Source organism: Ursus americanus, chromosome 11, assembly GCF_024610735.1.
Source record: "Ursus americanus isolate L20-20 chromosome 11, mUrsAme1.1.p, whole genome shotgun sequence".
Classification (NCBI taxonomy): Eukaryota; Metazoa; Chordata; class Mammalia; order Carnivora; family Ursidae; genus Ursus; species Ursus americanus.
Genome location: NC_142137.1, coordinates 70,998,905 through 71,011,085, shown reverse-complemented (window position 1 = coordinate 71,011,085; position 12,181 = coordinate 70,998,905). Strand labels below are relative to the sequence as shown.

At 44.0% G+C, this 12,181-nt stretch overlaps 3 long non-coding RNA genes across 3 annotated transcripts in view; 2 read left to right on the top strand and 1 right to left on the bottom strand.

Moving 5' to 3' along the window:
* The first annotated feature begins 1,182 nt into the window (after positions 1 to 1,182).
* LOC148109295 (uncharacterized) lies at positions 1,183 to 10,937 on the top strand. The gene is made up of 3 exons (XR_015726165.1): positions 1,183 to 2,113; positions 5,143 to 7,361; positions 10,823 to 10,937. It is a non-coding gene; the product is annotated as an uncharacterized LOC148109295 (long non-coding RNA).
* Positions 7,212 to 12,086, bottom strand: LOC123797533 (uncharacterized). The gene is made up of 3 exons (XR_006780975.2): positions 11,948 to 12,086; positions 10,828 to 10,935; positions 7,212 to 7,352 (listed from the first exon to the last, which is right to left on the bottom strand). It is a non-coding gene; the product is annotated as an uncharacterized LOC123797533 (long non-coding RNA).
* Positions 11,988 to 12,181, top strand: part of LOC148109294 (uncharacterized) — an 18,938-nt gene continuing 18,744 nt past the window's right edge. The window contains exon 1 of the long non-coding RNA XR_015726166.1: positions 11,988 to 12,042. This is a non-coding gene — a long non-coding RNA (uncharacterized LOC148109294). The remainder of the gene's footprint in view (positions 12,043 to 12,181) is intronic.

Genomic DNA, 12,181 nt, shown 5'->3' with positions numbered 1-12,181 from the left:
ATGAAAATGAGCCCTACCACCGGGGGCCTGGGAGAAGGAACACAGCCCTGGGAGGTGGGGGGCACTGACAAAAACTTGGAAAGGGTCAGGCTGCAGAGTAGGAGCTTCCAGAGAGAGCAGTAGATGCCAGTTTTTGGTTGGCCTCAAATGTCAAGCTAAAGTGTCCATAGAGAAGAGCCTCGGGAATTTTTCTAACACAAGGAAAGGAATCAATCAAACAATAACATGGGTTGCTTTCAGTGAGGCATATTTGTATCGCTTAGTGCAAGTGCACTATTCGTAAAATGAAAGGCATTGCTCTTCACAGCTGTTCTGTTAATTGTGCTGCCTTTTAAAACCACTAACATGATAGTTGCAGATGTAATACTAACAGTTAGCTTAAACCACTGCACGGTGGTTAAATGTGAACTGATGGTGTAGAGTTTCTACTCATTTGACCCTAAATGAAACTTTAGAGGGAAAAACGTTCTCAGCCAGGATGCAGGCTTGTTCCACGTAATCCCATTTTTATTCCACACTTAAACAGAAACTTAAACTAAAAAATAACCATCTGCTAATTATAGGAATATGGGAGTGAATTAAAAATGCATTTTGTTTTGATCAACTTTCAGACTGATTCATGGGTTTCAGATTGCAAAAAGATTTCCATAGTGTTGCCCTGGACTTGTTGGTTTGTTGTATTTTTTCCTTCAAGATCTGGCTCATTCAGGAGAACCTGTAATTTGATTTTTTTTAACATATTAAACAGCTACAGTTTGATTCATAATCTATGCATTAGGGGTTTTGTTTTGGTTTTGTTTTTTAAATGCCCCCTTTATTTATTTATTTATTTTGATTAGGATATAATTTCTTGATTTATTTCTGAACAACAACAACAAAAACCAGAAAGATCTGTTATTTTTCTCTCCTCAGGAACATTTCTAAGCCTAATGAAGTTTTTAAAAGGTCGGTTAAAGGTTTACTGGTTTCTTTGCTCTTTTCCCTTAATCTTCCTTTTTTTTTAATAATATTTTTTTATTATATTATGTTAGTCACCATACAGTACATCCCTAGTTTTTGATATAAAGTTCCATGATTCATTACTTGGATATAACACCCAGTGCACCATGCAATACATGCCCTCCTTAATACCCATCACCAGCCTATCCCATTCCCCCACCTCCCTCCCCTCTGAAGCCCTCAGTTTATTTCCCAGAGTCCATAGTCTCTCATGGTTCATTCCCCCTTCTGTTTACCCCCCTCTTTCTTCTTCCCTTTCTTCTCCTACCGATCTTCCTACTTCTTATGATCCATAAATGAGTGAAACCATATGATAATTGTCTTTCTCTGCTTGACTTATTTCGCTTAGCATTTATTTATTTTTTTAAGTAAACTCTACCCCCAATGTGGGGCTCAAACACATGACCCCAAGATCAAGAGTCACATGTTCTACCAACTCAGCCAGCCAGATACCCCTCTCTGTGTTCATTTTAAATAACTAACATGAGTAGACATTTTTTATGAGCAAGGAAAGTGCCTACTCACGTCCCAGACATTTAATCAAATGCCATTATCCTTTACTAAAATTTAACTGATAGCCTAAAATGTTGCATTTTTCCTGTAATTACTGTATATTTGTACTTTCTAAACTGAGTTTTTAGTGAGACCAGGGAGACAAAAAGAGGACTGACGTTTATAGAGTTCCTACAAACTGTTAGGCACTTCAGTTATGATCTCATTGAGTACCTGGCAGCTCTGAGTTAATTATTACCCCCATTTTATAGTGAAGAAGCTGAGGCTCAGAGAGTTAACCAAGTGATGTGACTTGTGACGCAGTAAATGCTGGGAACCAGATTCGAAGCAAACCTCCGAAGTCCTGAGTGACTCACGGCACACTTCTGGCCCTTCTATCAGTTAAATTTGGGTGCCCCAAGAGCTATGTCTTGTAATGACTGAAATACTGTCCTGTCTGAGTCTGTCTTCTTTCAGTATCCTAACCGGTGGTGATGTTGAATCTTTTCAAACATGAAGCTCTTAACATCTCATTGAAATACTGCTGATGTCCTATGGAGAAAAGATTGCTGTGTTGGGTATAAAAAGGCCTTATTAGTCCTAATGAGCTGTGCAACACCAAGTAAGTAATTCAGTCTCTCTGACATATGAACTGAGTGATCTCGGAAGGCTTTTTCTGTGATTCTGAATAAGATGTTCTCATCCATATCAGCAAACTGATTTTGTGTAATTTAATTTCTGTGCCTAGGATAACCCCGTGCACAGATGGGTGGTCATATAATGGCAATAAGAAATCTATTTAAAATTCATAGGTGTCATTTTTGCTCTCCTTACTGAAATAGAAGTCGTATTTTTGGATATTGGTGTTCCTTAGATAATATAATACATTTGACTGAAATTCTTACATTTTTATAATTAACAAAAGGTCAAAACCAATAGTCTCTCTTCTCTTCTCTTCTTTTCTTTTCTTTTCTTTTCTTTTTTCTTTTCTTTAATGTGTTACAACTGAAAAAGTGGAGACTGTGGAAGCCTCTAGAGTTCCTAGTGAAGAAACTTACCTCTCAGAGGGCGTAACAGTTCCTGGAGAGTAGATTCCAGGCCTGTTCCTCTTTCTGCTCTCTAGATGCTTTACAAGTAGTCTCCTTTCAATAGTTACTTGTTTGAATGAATAAAAGAGAAAAAGAAAGAAAAACATAGACCTACTTGGTCCCTAGGGAGGGCAGGCAGCTGTGTAAGCCGCTCCCAGCGCAGAATACTTACCTGAGTAAATAGTAGCATCTGAAAATCCTTGCCTTCGGTGACATAGGGAAAACAGAAGGGGAAGGAGGACCCTCAGTGTCTGTTACTGTGTGAACAGTTTTTGCTATGTGATTCCATGATTCCTAAAAAGCATTCTGGAGTGTGAGATACCTCTCACCCCACAAGAAACGTACCATTTGGGGCAACAGGGGCCAGAGCATCCATAGTCCCCCGAATCTTTAATTGGTCGGAAAACCTCCTCTTTTAATATAAAAGAGGTTTCATCAGAATCACTTTAACTTTATTTAAATATAAGATTAAAAGCAGTTATTTGCAGCACTGATATTCAATCAGTATGCACCAGTAAACTTTCTGTTTTTAAATTTTGAACTATTTCCACACCACTCAGGCACAGTTACTTCTCTTAGCTACACTGCCCTGTCTTTCCCACAGAAGCCCGGGGAATCCCTCCGACCTAGCAACCAAAGGGGTGATGCCTGGTGTCCTGCTCCCAGAGGGGCTGACGGCCACTCGGGTCACCTGCACTCCTGCCCTACCAATTGTCAAAAACATTCTGAATAATACTTATATTTGTATCAGCTTGTTTGCATCATTAGAAAATTGCTTATTTCCTATCTTCATGTCCATTAAATCTGAGTTTTACTAGTTTTTATTGATTGCAACTAAATTGAATATTTTTTGGTCGAAAATATGTATACAAGTACAGGCTCTTTGGGCATATGCCCAAGTTTAGAAAGAAAATTTATGAAAATCATATTTATCCAGTTACAGTGAAACACCAAAATTTTCAGTTTTACTTTCTATTTTCCACCGAATAATGTTTTAATAAACAGGTTGTTACCAGAGCTGAAAAATGATTAATCTTTCTCCTTATGGAAAACTCTTTATATTTTACACCATAAGAAGTACCTCTGTTCTGCTCTCTCCTCTGTGCTAGATAGCCATTCACATTTCTTTGCTGAACTCTACAAGTAATACTGATGATGCCAGCATTTACTATTTCCTAATTATTCTGTCCAAGCCCATCTGGAAAAATGTGTTACGGTTACATTTTGTAGGCCTTCAAGAGCCACCAACCTGATTAGCAGGGCATTGGTGACACTGTTTTCCTCAAAACCCGTGGTAGTAAGCATGGTTTTTCAGATGGAAATAAAATGCAGCATAGTGAAATGAGTAACACGTTTGTTTAACAGTTCTAAAATGAGTGCCCTGTATTTATAGTGTGAGCCTGGAATTAAGTAGTGGGAAAATGCCCGCTGAAACTGTGACAGATGGGGGTGGGGGGGCCTCCCCCGTGCCGGTAGCGTTTCTCTGTCCAGGTGAAGCTGTTAAGGGAACAGAAGGGATGTGAGGGGGGAATCAAGAACATTAAACTGTTAAATCATGAAATGCAGAAAGAGAAAAAGACTTGCGTTCACAGAGTTCAAAGACAGTCTTGTAAACTGTCCTGTCAGCTGACAGGCCAGCAATAATCCTACTCCCCCTCCAGTACCAGCTTCCTCTTGGGCTGCCGGGCCACTGGTGGGCAGAGGAGGCAGGCCCTTCTCTGCACCGGGTTCCTTGACCTCTGGGGACCCATAGCCACACTTGACTTTCTCCAGTCCCTCAGCTGACCAGGTTCCAACATTTCAGCTGTGCAGGTGCCTGATTTTAGGAAGGCAGCTTTTACTTAATCAAAGGGCCCCAACCAGACCCTGTCACTCGGCATGGGAAAGGGAGTAGCCAGGCCTCCTTGGTGTCAGGGCTGCTGAGCCCTGAGCCTGGTGGGGGAAGGAGGCCTTTCTCTCTAGGCTCAGACACTTGGTGTCTAATGAGTATTTCCTTCCGCACTGTGAAAATATGAAATAATAGCACCTTAACCCCACTACATAACTACCTGCCAAGCCATAGAAATGCTTTTCTCACAGATGACATAGATGAATTATCTTTAAAGCCCAAGCACAGAAACAAAGTCCTAAAACATTCACCATGATGAGTTTGCTGGCCCTTGGAGGAAACAGCTGAGCACAGGGGTCTAGAGCAGCAGCCACAGAAGTCCTGGGTTCATATCTCGGCCCTGCCACTTACCAGAAGCTACTTAAACTACTTCTGCCTCTCTTCTCACCTGTAAAATGGGAGAATGCACCCGATGGATGGTGCCGGGATCATGTGAGTGGATGAACATGTGCCCAGCAAACTCCCTGACACACAATAAGCTTTCGGTAAACAGTATCATTTTAAAGCCTGAAAAGAGTGAGGTCTCCGGATAGCTCCTATTTATCGATGCACATGTGTTTTTGGCAAATGTGTAAATAACTCTATTTACATTGAAATTGTATCCACAAAACTCAAAAGTACTTAGTCATCAGTTTCCTGTCACTTCCTATTGCATGAACCATTTCCTGTTCCCAGGACAGCTGACACCAGGAAGTAAAAGGACAAAGAACCTGATGAAAAGGAGCCTTGATCCCAGGCTGGCTGTGTTGTCAGCCTCAGAAACCATAGATGTAAAGCTGGCCTGGGGCCTCCAAGCTCGTCAAGACCCAGTTTTCAGCTGCCGGACGGTAGAAAGAGCTCTGCAGCAGTGGGGCGAATGTAGAAAAGGAGGCTGCCTCCTTCCCTTTCCTGCCCTGTCAACAACTGAGCGGGCAGTTAGCTGGGGGCCTGGAAGGTCCAGGACTGGATGGACAGGCACTGCCCTCCCAGACTTGCAGGAGCTCCCAGGACCCCAGGATCCCATCGCTGTGTTCCAATACCGACAGTTGTGGGCAGACCCCAGCTTTAAAAATGTGATGCCGAGCACCTGTTGGGCTGCATGAGGCCAGTCCAAGGGCCTTCTCCAATTCCTGCACAGGCGGCTACAGCCAACAACCACGGGCGAGTGAACAAGCAGGGTGTCTGCTCCACCTGCCTCTCAGCAGACATTAGGTAAGCAAAGCAATGAGCACCCCCCTCTTTTTAAATCAGATGCCATGGGAAAAAATAGCTCATGTTTTGAGGAACTTAGGGTCTGAGAGCAGGGTGGGAGGAGACAAATGTACACACACTCGCAAGTGGCTTCTGCAAGTCCGTTTCATCAGGTCACATATGAAGCAACTAGAGAGACGGTGACAGCTCTGGCTTCCCAGGGCCTTCACTGAAGTGAACTGGATCTCTCCAAGTGAACCCCCAGAAGTCTCCGCTTCCGCAAGGCTAGCTCTCTGAGGCTGATTTCCATTGCCTCCGGATCTGTCACCACACCCGGCCAGCATACGACCTCTGAAAAGTCGACCCAGAGAGCCAAAACTTTCTCCCTGTGGTTTTCAGGTTATCTAAGCAGCTTTCAGACATGAAATCATTTCAAGATGAAAGCCAGGACACACAACTAAATCAAGGTAGCCGAGAAGAAAAAGGAATTGTTTAAATAAACACTTTTATAATTATGAGTCCAGCTTCAGTGAATCCCTTACCTCATTATAATACTGATGTTGAACAAAGTTTACATTTGCCTCATATCTTACCAAAAGGACAAAGTGTTATCACTGGATACCTGGTGGCGGGAGTGGGGGGGTTGTGATTCAGCCTGAACGATAACTGAATCCCTGACAAGGGCTTGATAAGAATTTTTCTCTCAATATCCATTTTTACAAAACTTGCTTTCTGTAGCCTGTATATACAATTGTGTACTAAGTAAGGGTAGTGCTATACAGATCACAGCAAAAAACCCAAATCACTGATTTTTACACCAGATTTTCCCAAGGCAAAATCTTGGTCCCATGACTGAGCTGTCAGGTCACTTCATAAATGACACAAACCTGAGCTCAGGGCTTGGGCCTCCCTCTTGGGGGTTCCCCTCCCCTATCCAGTCTCAAGCTCAGTTGCTCACCTCCCTGCCTCTGCTTTCTCCCATTTTCTCTGGTTAAAGGGTCAGTTCCTTCCAGCCCAAAAGCCTCTCCACACAGTCTCCGTGGCACCATGAGTTACTTTAAACTTGGAACTTGCTGGCGTGATGTGATAGAATTTTTTATTTATAACACAACGTATGCATATCAGCAGCGCACTGTGTACAGCCTGTAACCTTGTTCTTAATGTCTGTCAGTGAACTTGAGGCACCTGGGTGGCTCAGTCAGGCGTCTGACTCGGTCTCAGCTCAGGTCTTGATCTCAGGGGCGTGAGTTCAAGCCCTGCATTGGGCTCCACACTAGGCATGGAGCCTCCTTAAAAATAATAAGTAAGTAAGTAAATAAATAAATAAAAATACTTAACATAAGATTTATCATTGCCATTTATCCTTCATCTGGCCCCGTATTCAGTAGACTAAACAGTGTTCAGTGTTCATTAACGGTGTCATTATAGTAAAGGAAATAAAGGGGAATTGCATGGGGAAGAAAAGCACACAAGGAAAACACTTCCACCAGGCAGTTTTATTTTTCAAATTCTAAACACAAAAATACCACTTCTTGTCTGCTAGCTCGGGTTTTAGCTCATCTGTCTGTCAGCCCCATGGTGTTTACACGGCTTTAGTCCTTCTATGGATCCTAAACTTCACGTTGGTTCCAGGTGGCTCAACAGGACTTTAAGGTTCTGCGCTGTGTTTGAAATTGTTTGCAAGATCTGCATTGTTGACGGAAGGGTCCTGGTTTCTGTATAGTGTTAACCATGGGAAAATATTAAGAAGCATTTCAGAGAAGAAAAAATAAAAGTGTTCTTGGACCCACCATTTATTTTTTTATTGGAATTGAATTAAATTCGTGGCCGACTTCACAAAACTAAAACATGCCGTCATTCACTATCTATTTTCCCCTGTTAAGAATCAAAAGGAAGCCCCAGATATGGGGAGAAAATCTTCATGCTAATTTAACCTCACAGTTTGTTCTACCAAGGCCCAATCTGCACAGCATCCGGAAGCTTCTGTGGCCTGGCAGTTTCAACCAGATAGCTCAGGAGCTAGGGTTCACCGTTTGCAATGGTAGGCCTCTCATGACTTTAGCTGTAAGGTGCTTCTGACCCCCAAATTCTGACAAAGAAGATTTGCAAAGCCTGTGGTCTTTCCTTCCTAACTTAAACTGCACTAGTAATAAAAAGGTAAGTGTGTGCCCCGGCTTCCCGCTGACGTGGACGTGAAATTCTGAGTGACACAGATCCTTCTTGGGTCCAAGAGTTGAGTTCTAGAAGTAACCAAAGACCTGGATCAGCGTCCTCCATGCCCCTGCGTCCCCAGCCAGCCGCCATCCCCAGCCCTTCAGTTCCACCTGGTTTCCTTCTTCCTCGCCAGCCCCTCCTACAGACCCCTGCAGGAAGGACACAGCTTCCTCAACCTCTCCTCATCCCTGCTGCCTCCAAAACAAACAGAAATTTAAAAAAGGACAAAGGCGTTTTAGTTATAGAAAGGTCAGAGTTTTAAAAATTACAAACAGTGAGAAAAATTACAAGGTTGCTGAAGAATCTCAGAAAAATTCAGCATGGCTTCCCAAAGCCCGGCCTCATTTACATTTCAGTGGAGACCCAGGTCAACCCTTCCCAATGTTTCTGAACACTCTTATTCTTTTCTGTAGTTAGAGGTTCCCTGGTGGTGCCCTTCTCTGTTACTGGGTGTGCTGCCCTAGATCTCGGGGGATCCAGGCCCCGATCTCTGCCCCTATGACAAAGGAGTCCCTTCTTCCCCTCTCAGGTTTCTCTCTTGGGCTTGAGGCTACTTGTTCTGACCTTCAATTTGCCAACATGGTCCCTAATGGAGCACCTCCTGGTTGAGGTCTTAGGGATCTATCCTCACTGCCTCTCCTCCCACACCCCAGAGCTCCCCACTGAGCCATCCTTCTCTGATCTTGCCATTGCTTCCCTGCTCCTTCTGGGTGTCCCCTTGCCTCTGGCACAGAAGAGGATGTGGGTTTCTCTGTCATGGAATTAAAGCTGGCCCAGGGCTGCCTGGGCTGCCTTGGGCTCAGGTCACAATCTTAGGGTGCTGGGATCCAGCTCTCTCAGGCTTTGGGCTCCCTGCTCAGTGGGGAGTCTGCTTGTCCCTCTGCCCCTCCTCCCCACTCTGTGATTCCACTCTCTCATTCTCCGCCCCCCCACCCCTGCTCAAATAAATAAATAAATAAATCTTAAAAAAAAAAAAAAAAAAGCTGGCCCAGTGAGGTGATATAATGATGGAAAGCTCTGGCTCTGCTGTGATGTAGGGCAGACACCTTGATCTCCTCAATTCTCAGTTTTCTTAGCTGAAAAATGGGGCACTAATAAAACCCACTTTGTAGTGTTACTATGAGGATGAAATGGGGCAACAGTTATGAAGGCCAGACATACGCTTGGCATCTATAGACTGCTCAATACGTCTTGGCTATTGGCATTATTATCAACACCCAGTTACCACACCGAGATGGCTCACCCTACGTTATGCATGATGTGAGGACACAAAGAAATTGTCTCTGCCTTCAGCAAATTTGCTGGGTGGCAAAGGGAGCGAGTAAGCCCCAAATTACAAGCAATTGGCTGTCAATTAATGTGCTTGAAGTCCTTCGCAAGTATTGAGCAAGGAGCAGCTAACTCCACCTGAGGACAAGAACAGGAGAAGGTTGTCCAGGCATTCCCACCTGGGGAAAGTAGTGTGCACAGGCCGTAGTGACGGCTGGTCCCGCCCTAGCATGAACTTGGCCAGCTCAGTAATGGCTCTCATTTAATGAATCGATCCAGGCTCTCTAATAGTCCCATATACTCAGTAGGAAGGAACCTTCTGGAACCTGCCTCTACGGACACCCATCATCCCTCCACCTCAAGGTTGGCCTCCAGATGAGCCTTCTTCTGAGACGCTATGCTTAACCTAAGGACCAGATTAATATTAGAAGTTCCACCGACAGTTTCGCAAGTGCCTGGCATGACGTGGGTCTTCACAAATATCATCTCACCTAGTCTCCCCTACAGCCCTGTGTGCTCAGTCTGTTTTGTATCAAATCCTGGCTCCAACAATTTTTTTTTTAAAGATTTTATTTATTTATTTGACAGAGATAGAGACAGCCAGTGAGAGAGGGAACACAGGCAGGGAGAGTGGGAGAGGAAGAAGCAGGCTCCCAGCAGAGGAGCCTGATGTGGGGCTCAATCCCAGGACTCTGGGATCACGCCCTGAGCTGAAGGCAGACGTTTAACGACTGAGCCACCCAGGCGCCCCAGGCTCCAACAATTTCTAATTTTGCAACCTTGGGCAAGTTACATACCCTCTCTGTGCCTCTGTTTCTTCACTTCCAATAAGGAGATTTGTCCCAACCCCCAGGTTGATGAGAGGATTTTATGAGTTCGTACATGCAAAGCCCTTGGTGAGAACACAGTAACTGTTCATCTCCCCCACTACATGCCTCCGGTTTCCAGTCCATTTGCAGAATCCTGGTAACCGATGAGGCAAAAATTGACAGCAGTTCACCAAAATGATTTCTCTTCTTTCTGGGCACACAGCTAATCCACATTTCCCATCTCTCTTAAACTTAGGTGTGGCCATGTGACTGAGTTCTAGTCAATAGAATAGGAGCCAAGGTGATAGGTGCCCCTTCCCTGCCTGGCCCATAGAAGCCTCCCAGTGTCCTCTAGCATGGTCTGTCCTACTGGGGGCCAGCTGAAATGGGGGCTTGGGTCCAGAAGATAAGAGTCCCCAAGTCACTGCCTGGAGAAAGGCCATTTTGCAGACCTCTTCATCTGTATAGCTCTGTTACTCAAATAAGAAACACACTTTTATTGTAGTTAAACTAATATGCATTTGGCCAGTAGCCTCACTACCCCTCACCGATACAACTCATATGCCCTGAACTCAACAAAGGATCAGTTTTGCAGTGAAGTGTCAGAGCTGTAGTTGTCTGCCTAGCCGATTTGCCCTTACTCCTCCTGCTTTCCTTAAAGAGCCTCTCTTGTTTCATGGGAAATCTAGTGTGATTTTGGGGTGCCTGAACACCTCTGCCACCATCAGCAGGAAGTGCACACGGGACTCCATGCCCTTTCGGGATAGCCACCCGACCCCCGACCCCCGGCAGCAAATCAGTCATTGCTACCACTCCCACTGAAACGTAAGGAAAACAGGGACCTCCCTTTTTTTGGTGGGACTGCTGGCTGCAGAGGATGAAAATATTTTAAGGATACAGTAACTGTGGTGGTCATCGCTTCGCAGAAAGAGCTGGCCAAAGAAGCAGCTATGCAGGAGAATGGAGCCGATCTGAAGAACATTTCCTTATGACATCGTTTGAGCTCCTGCATTAATGTCAGATTCATATTTCCCAATTACCTTGGTCCATGAACCTCCTTTTTGGTTAAGCTAATCAGAACTCGTTTTCCCAGTATTGGGAACTGCAAGTTCCCAATTTACCAGCTTTGCCTCTTCCCCTCTTCCCCCAGTCCTCCTGGGCCTCTGGCTCTACACACACACTCTCCCCTCCCCCAACACCTGCCCCTGAAAGCTGCTGTCTCCACACTATATAAAATAATACAATTCCTTAAATAATCAGTGACAATGACAGGCATGACTTCCACTGAAAGAAGAAGACTATTAGTCACTCACATGTGGTCTCAACTGGTAATGCTCATTCTTAGAGAGGGAGCCTGGCTATAGGTGCTAGGAAAACAGGATCCCATTAAAACAAGCTCAGTAGGACTGCCCCCGTTTTTTTTTTTTTTTAATGGCATTGGTTTTTTGGTGTTTTTTTTTTTTTGGTTTTTTTTTTTAAGATTTCTTAAAGTAAGTGGTGCACTTGGAGGTTGGGGTTGCACATTTCCTCCTCAACACATGGCCTTGTGATGGAATCTGACCAATAGTGCTTCTGCAGTGTTTTTCGTTGAAAGCAGCATGGTTACAACCTCAGGGATACGTAAAATGGGAAATAACAATATATATTAATTTTAAGTTAGTTATAAGGTTATCCTACTAGCTTTCGTGTCAGTCTTTGGTCAAGTACAATATACCCCCCAATATTTGGCAGAATCGTTCTATAAAAATACAGAATCCGCTTGTTTTGTCTCAAATAATATCAAGTATTATAGGCTTTTATCTTTGAGTTTCATTTTGAAATTCTTACCTAAACTGATTTTTTTATAATAATGGGGAATTTTCAAAAGCTGCTCAACTTTTCACTATCATTTTCTTTCATTTTGGTGAAAAGCAGACTGGCTACTTGACATCCAAGTTTCTTTCCCCATATTCATTTCCAGACTTTGAGTTCAGTAGCTCTGTGAAACCCCACTTAGGAGAAGACTTTTCTCGCCTTACCTTTACCTTCTTTTTCTTCTTCACTCCCCATTGCCCAGCACCGCAACGCCTCCAAAATCAAGTGCCAGGAGTTCTCGCTTCATGGAGAGTTTTAGGTATGGAGTTTTAACAAATCTCTTTTACACAGGGGGAAGGGCGGGTCAGCAGTTACTGTTTCATGTGTACAGAACTCATGTTTGGGATGATGAAAAGGTTCTAGAAATAGACAGTGGTGACAGCAACACAACACTGATG